The sequence below is a fragment of the Melopsittacus undulatus genome, chromosome 9 (assembly GCF_012275295.1).
Source record: "Melopsittacus undulatus isolate bMelUnd1 chromosome 9, bMelUnd1.mat.Z, whole genome shotgun sequence".
Classification (NCBI taxonomy): Eukaryota; Metazoa; Chordata; class Aves; order Psittaciformes; family Psittaculidae; genus Melopsittacus; species Melopsittacus undulatus.
The window spans coordinates 23,326,387-23,338,292 of NC_047535.1; the positions used below are offsets into that span (position 1 = coordinate 23,326,387).

General features: G+C 39.7%; 1 long non-coding RNA gene across 1 annotated transcript; it reads left to right on the top strand.

Moving 5' to 3' along the window:
* Positions 1–1,602: 1,602 nt before the first annotated feature.
* Positions 1,603–4,287, top strand: LOC115946561 (uncharacterized). The gene is made up of 2 exons (XR_004080616.1): positions 1,603–1,706; positions 2,600–4,287. It is a non-coding gene; the product is annotated as an uncharacterized lncRNA (long non-coding RNA).
* The last annotated feature ends 7,619 nt before the right edge of the window (positions 4,288–11,906 follow it).

An 11,906-nucleotide genomic window follows, 5' to 3' on the forward strand; every position in this document is an offset into this window, starting at 1 on the left:
CTTTTTTCTACATCTCAAGTTGGTTAGGTTTATAACTAACTTTTTTCTAAAGATGATGAAATGCAGCAGGTTGTTTTTATGTATACTACCTTCCTTGTCTCCTTCAGAGTTCATTTTAAAAACAAAGGTGTTGTCTTACATTTTTTATACATTTTGCTTTTCTGACATATGGCTTTTTTGTGTAACACCTATTCACTTTTTCACACCACTTAAAGGTTTTCAGTATATTACAGAATCCTCAGCATCATCTTAAAGTTCTTTCTGAAACTCACCTGGAATTGCTAAGTAACAAACTGCAGATACTGAGCTGGCTCTCTGCAGCTGGGCTCACTGGACAGGCCTCTGCAGGCTGCCTCCCTCATTGAGAAGTGGGTGCTTTACAGGAATTCTGCTCAGCTGTTGAAGGTTTGGACACAGGGACCTGGAAGGGTCAGCTTCTCAACTGAATATGTGCTTGACAGTTGGACCTCTGCCTAAGCAAGTATAAAGGCTGTGGTGTGTGCCAGTATTCCTTAATGGTTTGACTTTGTCCCAGTGCTACTTTTCTGATTTATTTCTGTTTTGGGCATTAGGATCAACTGCTTGTGTCCATGAGTGCACGATAAAGTATATGTTCTGGTAGGCATGTAAGTTAGTAAAAGCAAATAATAGGATTTGTACCAGTTACAAGCAAGATTTTAAGAGTGATTCACCACAACTTGTCATAAATATTTGTATGAAGGATTCTGGAGTTAAGTGTTGAGGGGGTTGGAAAATAATTTTTTTTTTCTCTCCAAGGAATAACGTCATCCCTTTGTATATTAATGCATTGGGTCACGCGTTGTGGTTTTTGGCAAGGACATGAACATGCATTAGGGTGCTCCTGTTGTATCAGGGCTTTGTTTGAAGAGTGGTTTGAAAACCTCAGTTCAGAATTGGGATGAAGTACTAGTAAAACATGTATTTCATGTTTTAAAAACTGCTTTTCTGTAAATATGTTCAGCTGTCTTATAAATTACGCTAACAAAACAATTGTTTTTCCTCTCCAGCTCTATTCTTAGGATGTCCTTGTGAAGAAGGGGATTGTAAGTCACACATATCTCTGGCAAGTATTTTGATTTCAGTATTCTAAGACATTTTTTACTTAAGGATCATTTTGAGCTGTGTTAATGTAGAAATTGGCTTTAAGGTTATGTCATGAGCAGTTAGAGAAACCCACTTGTTTCTGATCTGAAAACTGTAAAATTGAAGTGGCCTTTTGGAAAGGCACTTTAACAATTAAGTGTCAGGGTATAGGCTGTAATCTTTATGAGTTTTGTTTATAATAAAAGAATTCCTGTCCATAGGACTGTATATGATTGAAGACAGACAGAAGCAGCACAAAATAATACTTTTGACAGTACATTATTTTCTTTGAGCTATTTACTGTTGAAATAGCTGGGAGAAGTAACTATATGTAATACTTATTTGATCAGAATTACAAATATTAGCGCCTTATACTGACCCAGGGAAATTGGCTGCATAGCTTTGGTTCTAGGTTTTATTATTTGAAAGTTGTAAAAAGGAAGAAGTTTATATCTGCATGTGATGTCTGATAGACTTTTCTTCTAATTTCAGATGAGAGGTTACAGCTGTGAAACAGGAATAGTTTTTTAACAGAAGTTTAATGACTAGTTTCTGTGACAGCTACAACCTGCTAACTGCTAACCTGCTAAAGATGAAATATAGTAAGACCCAAGCCTTTGGTAAAATTCTGTAATGAAGGAAACATCTTTAAAATAACTTCACTGCGTGAATGCTTTTTCTGTGGTCAGTATGTAAGTGCTGTCTGTGGGTAGGTTAACTTGTCTTTATTAAAGCAACACTCTTTCTACGTCCACTGTGAAGATGCCTGCACTGTGGGATGAGGTAGTAGGTTGTATAGTTTTAGGGTCATACCCGCAACTGGGAGATAACTATACAATCTACTGTCTTTCCTAAAGCAGCAGAAAATCAGCAATGGAAACTTCTCAATTTTAAGCTCAATGTCATATTCTACTGAGCTTTTGTACTTGTAATGCTTATTATAAGAGAATATATTTCTACAGTAACCATGAACAATTGTCTTCAGACTTCTCTAATTCTTAGAAAATATGTTTTCATTCTGCATTAGTTTTTCTCTTCTAACAAGTAAAAAAAAATGAAGACAGATTGATTCCTATATGAATATGGTGGCGTAATCAAATATAAATTTGTGATGTTCGAGTTGTTGTGTTGTTTTAACATTGCTAAGTGAAGTATCAAATATCCTTTAGAATGGAACTGTGGTTAGCTACTTAAGGTCTTTGCTGAAGTGTATGCTTCTCTGTCAGAGTGAGGTAGTAGATTGTATAGTTGTAGGGTAGTTATTTTACCCTGTTCAGGAGATAACTATACAATCTATTGCCTTCCCTGAGGAGTAAAACAAACTGCGGTCCTTTGCAGTCATTCATGTCTGCATTGAGTAAAAATTTATCTGCAAGATAAATTTAGGGTTGTAAAGTATCAGATTAATCAGTGACAGAGTTTTCAGGATTAACAATCAGTGCGAATGGTGTAATCCCCAAATGATGTATTGGACTAACACATCTTTTCTTCCAAGGTGAGTGGCACAGTGCTGGTTGGATACTGAGCACACACATGTTCCTAGGTATGGAGTGGAAATCATTTTAACACAATTTTGGTTTGAATGTAAAAATACAAGTAGCTCAGACTTGTACATTGTGACATAAACTGCTTTGAGACCCCAGCTTCTGTAATTCATTAAAATTCTTTGACTCCACTTGCTTAGTAGAAGTTGGAGGGAAAACTTGTAATTATATTTTATTAACAAGTCTGCTTACTTTTCTCCAACTCTTCTAGCATGTGAGACAATGTAATACAAAATTAAAGTGTTGAATGGCTAAAATGCACCCCTCACCTTTTGGGGGGAGTGTAAAACTGTGAAGTTTGAGCATCCAAGATCTGTAATTCTTCTCTGAGGTGATTAATGTTATAAAAAGACATTTTAAGACTTACTCAATTCTTCTTCCTCCTGACATCCTAGGTGTAACCAGTCTGAGTACTTCTGCACTAGTATGACCAGCTAGCATCTTGCTATAGTAACAAAGAAAAGCATGAAAATGCCTTTTGGGACTGAAAGTTTAGCATTGTGGTCACAGTGAAAATGGAGCCATTTGTGAGTATTTAACCCTGTAGTGTTAAAACAGGTTAACTACTTACCAAGCAACAATAACACTGTAAACTTGCAACTTGTGCCAAGGCCTAGAAGGAAGAAGACCAGAAGCAGCTGGTAAGCTAAAGTGACTTCACTGAGCAGCTGCTAAGGGAGAAGAACTGCAAAAAGGAAGCATTGGGCTCCTAGGAAGAGGTAGTAGGTTGCATAGTTTTAGGGCAGGGATTTTGCTCACAAGGAGGTAACTATACAACCTGCTGCCTTTCTTAGGGCTTTATTATAACACCAGGACTGTTCTGGCTCCACCCTAACCTCTGCAGCTTTGGTATGTAAAGACAAGCTATTTCTAAGCATATGAAACCACTATTGTCAGCAGACTTGGTACCAAACTCAAGTGTAATGCTGCTAGCTGGAATTCAGTGTTTCCAGCTGCTGGGAAATGCTGCTTTTGGGGGTGATCCTGCCATTTTGGAGACATTGGATTGTGATATCCATAGGTTGTGATATGTTAAGAGGCTGTGTTTGGAAGTCACCTCCTTCTAGAATAAGATTTGAGTTCCCTGCAGTTGGGATTGAGGTGGTATGGACTTGTAAACTGAACATTAAGGTACTAATACTGTGTTCTTAATCAGGTAGCTGAATTATATCTTCCTTTGGCTTTGTGCATTTCAAGTGACAAAATTGAAGTTTTCCTTTCCCAGCAGGATCAGCTTACAGCTTGCCTGAAACTGGTCATTTTTCAGCAGGTACAGGCACTCCTAATAAAAAAGCTCTTGGTCATGGATTATTTGCAGCCTCACAGAAGGGAAGTTTTCAGTCAAAATGAACAATTGCATGGCTTGTCTCATGAAATTAATTATATGTTAAAAAGTACCGCTACAGCAATAGTTCTGGTAGGGCTTCAGCAGGATACCCTCTGCAATGAGATACAGAAACTTTAAGTGCTGAGCATCTTGTATGGAGTTAACCTTATGCCTACACTGGCCACTATTTAAACTTGACAATGAGACAGAATTGTAGGTTATAAACATGCTAAATGTGCTTATATTGAACATCCTGTATGAATTTAATTGTATGTGTTTGATTTAGTTAATAAAATACAGTATTCTATGCAATCTTATGGTGAATGGACTTTACTTTCTCTAAAAAAAAAGTGAATTTTACAGGAAATTAGAGCCTATGTTGTGGAAATAGTCAGGACCACGTTAAAAAAAATAACTTTTAACTAGAATTAGTGTTAATCAGTGATTCAGTGTCTGAAAATTATTCTGTGACTTTTGTTAAGAAGAGCTTTGGTACAAGCTTTCACTGTGGGGCAGGAATCCATATTGCTGATGAATGTGCAGGAGCCCTGCTTGTTTAGAGCTGGTTTCTGAGTGGAAATTTAAATTGCTGCACAAAAACCTGGAGTGTAAAGGGGAGCTGTGTTAGTCTTAACTGCACCTTGGCTTTTTGCATAAATACAGCTGGTAGGGTATCAGCAGATTTGGGCAGAGAAACATACCTATAAATTTGATTCTGGAAGTACAAAGTGCCTTAAAAGCTTTAATATACTTCACATTTTAAGTACAAGGAGTATGCTTATGAAAGACACAATTATCTGCTACCCACTCCAGCTGTGATACTCCCATTGTCACTGATGCAGTTGTAAGGCCCCATTTGTGAGAGAAATAAATAGAGCTTGAGTCCTAGATGAAAATGAGTGGGTGTTTTATTTTACTTTTGGAGTAATATGCAAGTTTTAGGCTTAATGTACTTACTTTTGCCATTCTGTTACTGTAACGCTTGATACTGGCTCTGAGTGCTGCTGGGTTTCTTCAACTTCAGAAAACAAATAGATGACACTTTTAATTTCATAGTGTCTGACTGAAATTATGTACAGCTCGACATTATTACCACGGGGGGGGGTTAAGTTAAAAGTGTTAAAACCCAGCCCCTTTTGCAGAGGCCGAAGCGTGTCTTAGCAAGAGGATGTGAATTTTGGGATGAATGTCTCCATATCTTAGCATAGTGTGATAAGCAAGTACTGCAGAGAGCTACTGTGATACTGATTCTGCCACATGAAATTGAGCCCCTCTTGTGCAATACTGAAGTGACCTTAAGGTTAAGAATGTTAACCTTGACCCCCAGCTTTCTGCTACTGATTCTGTCTTAACCTGTAAGGTGTACAGGCGCTTTCCCCCTTGTAATTGGAAGCAGCTCGATGAATTGATAAGGCTCAAACTAGAAAGGAATTTTGCTGTGGTTCAGTAGGCCCATCTCATTAGATTATTTCTTACCTTGATTTGTCTGTGGGTTCCACCTAGTAAATGGTTTCTGCTCAACAAAGCACAGGATTAGTTTGCTTTTTTCCATGTGTATATTCAGAGAGGGGTCCAAGGATGAGGTGACACCACAACAAGAATCCTTCCAATAAAGAAAAAGTGCTTAAAGAATGCACAGCAAACAGTGCAGAAAAGTTTGCAACAGTAGAGACATTTTTACCACCCATATTGAAGTAATTGTATCCTGGTGGTCTTGGAAATGTTCCAGTAGATCTCCAAAAATAGAATACAGCATCAGTGCAGCTCCACATCCCAGGAGGATTGTTTCTGTTCTATGCTCTTCCATGCAGGAAGGTGTGCTTTGAAATCTTCCTGGTAGTGGGAAACCTGAGACCCATGAAGCTTATTTCCTAAGAGAAAACATTACCAATAAATTCTCTTGTGTTTCTGAAGGGGATTCTGGGCACTTGGTGCCATGTTCAGTGTATGAACTTTCTGCATTAGAAATTCTTCCCTGTGCTGCCTTATGTTGACCAGTGGGATTGTGGCAGAGAAGAATTGCTGATACTATAATAGATCCTAGAGAGCTGCTGCCACTGCCCAAAAGGGTGTTCCCTGCTGAGCTTTCTCAGGCTGGGTAGCAGATTCACATGCATAACATGCTTAACTTTTCCTGTGTGCTTCTCTATTCAGCCTCCTTCCAACCTGTGAGAGCAAATGCAAGGAAACTATCCTTTAGCTATCAGTTAATGTATGTAGAGATGTTAGTAACACATACCTAGAATTTTCACAGTCTATTTAGAATCCTTGATTGTTAGATCCAATCCTGTGGTCATTTGAAATGCCATGTCATACTTAGGCCAAAAACCTCTTCTTGCTCTCTCTTTTGAGAGGCCAAAAACCTCTTCTCTCTCTCTCTCTCTCTAAGTCCATCAAGCTGGGCTTAGGTGTGTACACATGGTTCATCTTTTGGCTTCACCAAGCAAACTATTAAGTACCTGATATATGTAAGGGGAGGGAGGGATGCGTGTGAGAGGGAGGAAAGTCTCAGATAACTGCTCAAAACAGGCAACTTCAGATGCATATTAGTGCGTTTGGCTGATATTCCCAAAAGACAAGTGAAGTCCCTCAGTTCTAGAGGCATCAGTGCGTTGTGGGGCCTTCAGACCTCTGCTAAGCTTTAAGGGGTCCAGCAAAGGAGGAAATTGGGTTTAGTCAAGAAAGCAACTTTCACTTGACAAGCTTAGCTGTATATTTAGTGCCATGGTTCTGTAGAGATGAGTCATGACAGGAGCTACTTGAAGCAATAGATGTCAATGTATGTTTTGTTACAACACTAGAAATCAGATCTGTTGCATGATAGTCTCACTGGAATTTGATTTTTATACTAGCTTGTTTCAGACACTTAAAACCACTGCAGCAAAGCTGTAGTGCAAAGCTTACATGCATTGGAAAAGAAGATGCTGTTCTGCTTCAGCCTGTTGTATTAAAGTGATCTTCAGAATAAAGCTATTACCAGTCATATACTACTACTAAGGACTGCTTTTTTGGTGCCTGAAAAGGTCCTTTCTAAAATAGGAGAATATTACTGAAAGAATACTTACTTCATTTGACATTAAAATTCTCTATAAATGATGTTGTGCTGATGAGTTAAACCCAGCACAGTATAAAGCCAGAGAGAAGCATCAAATAATGCAATTGCAAGTCCTAGTTCTGTGAGGGAACTTATTTCTCCCTGTATATGTTTCCTTATATATTATGCGCTCTAATTACCTTTGGATTTATCTGTGGTCTCAGTCCTCCCAACAAGCACACATAAATTGCTAAGTGAAAGTAGTAAGTAGTAAATCAATCTCAGTATCCCAAAATGGTGTCACACACGAAACCTGATTCACATATGGAATCTTCCGTGTATAAATGCATCCTGCAGTAGCTACCTAAAATGAAGAGGGGTAAGGAAGAAAAAGAGAGGTGTAGTTTAGTTTGAACTTCCCCACTCCTACAGAAAAAAATCTGCACGATGTCAAAGAGCTCATACTCATGACTAACATCCTGCCTGATTAAGCCGTGACTGATGCTGTTAGGACCTGGTACATAGAACTCAACCATATTTAATGCCAAAACAAGCAGAGTCGGAGACTTCCCTTGATACTTTACAGGAAAGTAAGACTGAAGCTGGTTTCAGGGACTGATGTAACACCATCCTGGTAGTTTCTTCATCAGTTGGCATATGCTGCCCCAGTTGCCTTATCATATGCTCTGTAGTGAAGGAGGTGGTGCAGCTGCAGAAAACAATGGCTAGGACAGTACGGAGCAAATTTCCCTCAATTTTGAACAAATGCAGGACATTTCCTTTTTCTGTTACTGCTTTAAATGTGGCTGCTGTGGGGAGTGCAGGAGAGCAGCAGTGAGCACTACCAGTGCCAGCAGGCCAAGTCAACACACTGACTAACCCCTTGCTATTCAGTGGTGGTGGTGAACAGAACAGTGTTCCTGCTGTTCCCTGCTCAACAGCAGCCTCCTGATGTACATAGGTACAGTAGCACTGGAGATGTTCTGATACAGCAGCATAGCACCAAGTCATAGATGGGATTTTTGCTGTTTTAGCAGATGAGAGAGGTTGGTCAAACCAAATCAGACCAATGGAAAATAACCTAAAGGCAAGTAAAACTTGATGCCTGAGGCATGAGAATAACAGGAATAAATAAACAGTGTGAAATAACAAGAGTATGTGACTGAAAGATGCAAACACAGGAAACGTGATTGTTGTCAGCATGCTGTTAAAAAGGTTCAGCTGTCATAAGAATTTGCCATGAAGTATAAAGTATTTCCACAGTAGAGTTTTATAAATGGATGAATTGCAACAAGCAGCTCTGGAAAGCTGTCCTCTGACAGGAACAGGCATGTTCAAGCCCTGTTTCAGCTGAAGTCAATGGAAATCCTTCCCTTCATCTCAGGGCAGGATTTCACTTTGAGCGCAAGTACATTTCCTACACAAGTGACTGAAACAAGGCAAACAGCTAACTCCTTAATATGGGAATTAACAGATTGAGGGAATATTATAAGAAACCAATAAACATTGGTAATTTGTGTTGAGTTTTTTAAGATCTACTCCCAGCTAGGAGAGGTTTGTTGTTTCCTGAGTTTACTCTGAATAAAATACCTGTGTTTTGTTTTACATTTCAAACCCAGTTGGAGCTGGGTCCCCACTGCCATGACTCAAGTCACTCCATTGTGTTCCAGGATTTCTGAACAGAGGCCAAGAAGTTCCAGCCAAAGATTACCTTATATATATATCTGCTGTACTGCTGGGCACACAGATCTCATTCAGTGCCCACAGGCTGTTGTATTTCAAGTAGGGGCAACACAGGAGTTTTCCTGTCAACTTCTCTTGCAATATCAAAACTCAAATTCCCTCCTGGTCCCTCTCCCTTTTGTTTTGGAGCAGCACTGAGGTCCTGTGAAAGGCACAGCCCCATTCTGGAGCCACACATAGTACAGCTGTACACAAAGCTTTCTACCTGCTCTGCCAATTCAGTTCACTGTTGATTCACAGATGGGTGTCCCAGGTGTTTTAAGACTGCCTTTATGTGCAGCCTGTGACAGTAACCAGATTGAAGATGCTCTTGAGTTGGGTTCATTAGCTGTGGGTGACTGCTGTGAATTTCAGTGCTCAGAAGCTAATTTCCAAAGATAAAATTTGTGTATGAAGTGCTCATTGGCAACTGAACACAGTGCTTCACTCTGGACAGCAGTACTGGGTGGATCGCATTGTGTAGCCCCTCTCCAATCCAGGGTTTCCTTCATCAAGATCAGCAACAGAAAATACTCAAATGGTGCTTTTGGATTCAGTACAGACTGTGTGACTAGATGACTACTAGATCTCTCAAGAGCCTTCAAAAGGAGAAAATGTGAATTATCATACAAACTGGCACATTTCTTTGTTCCTTCCTGTCTTTATTTCGAGACAAATCAAGAACCAGTGAAATATTTGTATATCCTTGGTGCACTAGGGTTTTAATACAGTGTTTTAAACCAGGCCCTGAAAAAAATAAACTGTGAAAAGCAACCCAAATATCGAGAGATTTCTGTGTAAGATAAAGTATTTAATTGTATGAAGACATTAGAAGAGCTGAATGCCTGGTACCTCACATGCTTTTCTACAATGATCCCATGCCATCTACGTTTCTCTCACAGATCACTATATCCAATTGGAAAGACTTTAGTGTGTGAAGTACTATCTGCTGAAAGCCAGTGTTCTCAGATCACAATAGTTGTTTCCTAGTGGAGTAGGATTCTATAAGAAACAAAGTAGAAAGCCTAAATATTGAAGGCGTAAGTAGATTTGCAAGATTGGCTTGGCCCTTAAATGTCACTTTTAAGGCAAGAGAAAAAATACATGAGCTCATGTTCTCACAACTTGCCCATTCCTGGCTGTAACTGTGCCATCAGTAGCTGCAGCACAAGTACCAGATGTTAACTTTCCAGCACCAAACACATTCCCTATTGGACAGATAAGCTGTGACAACTGCTTTTTCTACAATAAAATCAGTTAGAAAACCCCCAGAGTTAAATAGAACAGGAAGTTTTGAGTATCCACAGTCAGCAAAGTGTTTAAAGATGTGAAGCTCAGTATACCTGGAAAAATACTGTGCCCTTTAGACAGTGTATTATGACGTAGTATGAAATGACAGCACATGTGGAAGTTTCTCTCTTATGGATGATTAACAATTGAGATTTTACTGTAGGTTCAAGAAACAGATTAGCACTATTGATACATAGTTCACATGTCAGTGTACCTATACATCCCTAGAACTTTTCTGGAAGTGCTTCATGGTCAGGAAAGATGGGGAAAAGGCTTTAAAAATTATTCCCCATCAATGACCTGATGAGATACGCTAATGAGATAAGGTTTTGCGTCACCATCTTTTATGGAAATTCTTTGTTAGGGCTGGTAAGGGAGTGTTACATATAACCACTTTGTAAAGAAAAACAGACAGAGCTCTATTTTTAGTCTCCTGAGAATATAATGCACAAATGCTGTTTTTCCAGAGGTGATTTGTTGCTCAGCAATGCTTTGTTTAAAAAAAAACCCTTGCCAATATGGACTTGAAGCCTAAATTCATGTGACAGTTGCATCCACATCTCTGAAAGCATTGTATCTGATACCTGATATGAACTTAATAGGTAGCTTCTTTCAATATGCATCTTTGAGAGTGTAACCAAAACTCAATTCCAACTGAGCATTTTGAAAACTGTTACCTACCACCAGACAAGTAACTAAATAAACTCTATTTTCTCTACTGCCTCACCCTAAACCATGGTGAATATACACTTCCAGTTCCCCTACTTGGAGTTTTAGGTCCTTTACTGGACACAGTGTTCACTGGATCTGTTCTTACCTGGGTAGTTGGTGTGTCTTTCCAGCCACCAGCCTACTGTCAGGGACACTACTTGGGTGTTTTCACTGCACAGTAGTAAAACCCTGGGCAAATGTATACACGATGGGCCCATACAATGTGTGTGGTTTCATTTTAGCACTGTACACCCAAACCAACCCGATTTGGGTTCTTTGGGCAGTGGAAGCAGCCTCACCTGTCTGGGGACCTGTTCTCTGAAGTGTTGCTCCAGAACTCTGCCAAAACAAAAGAAAGAATTTTAGACACACTGAAGGCAATTCAAAGGCCTCAGCATCTTTTGCTGTCAAGGCAGCAGGCACAGATTGAACCTCTGTTCTGCCACTAAAGCCCCAGTTCTTTGAACCAGTGGTGTTTACACACTCAAACTGCAAGTGGAAGTGTAGGCCTGTGAGAGAACTTCCAAAACAGTGTGGTCATTGTTTCTGTTAACTTTTTCAAGGAAAAGTGAGAACAAAAATCACTAGAATAATCCACTTCTTTAATGTTTGAACTGAGAGAGCTCATAACTCTATACTATACAATGAAGGGCAGCAAGACCATCATAGAACCATATAATCAGCTGGGTTTGAAAGACCTTTAAGATCATCAAGCCCAAACATTCTCCAGCACTGCCAAAGCCACTGCTAATCCATGGCACTAGTCATCTACAAAATTAATTTGGTATTAAAAATAGTGAAATGAGTCACAAGGAATCACCTCTGTCCCATAATGATCCCACGAACTGGCAGCTGGTGGCTATGCACAGTGCCTCACATAGCAGTCTGGGGTTCCCACACCTCCCATTATGTGGTGGCTGCAGGGCACCCATCCTGACTCCCCGAGGAACGTGTGACCAGTTTGTTTTGGCTGGTCCTCAGGCAGGTTTTCACTCTGTGTGTCAACACTGGGTGTGCTGGTTGTTATTTCTTGATACCAAAAGTCATACACCCCTGTTTGGAGAATGGTATCATGCTCAACCTGTGTGTGAAAGGTTCACAGGGAAGGAATTCTGCTGTGTGAGTATACTGATACGGTGACATTAAAACAGTCCAGTTCACTGGTGAAACTGAG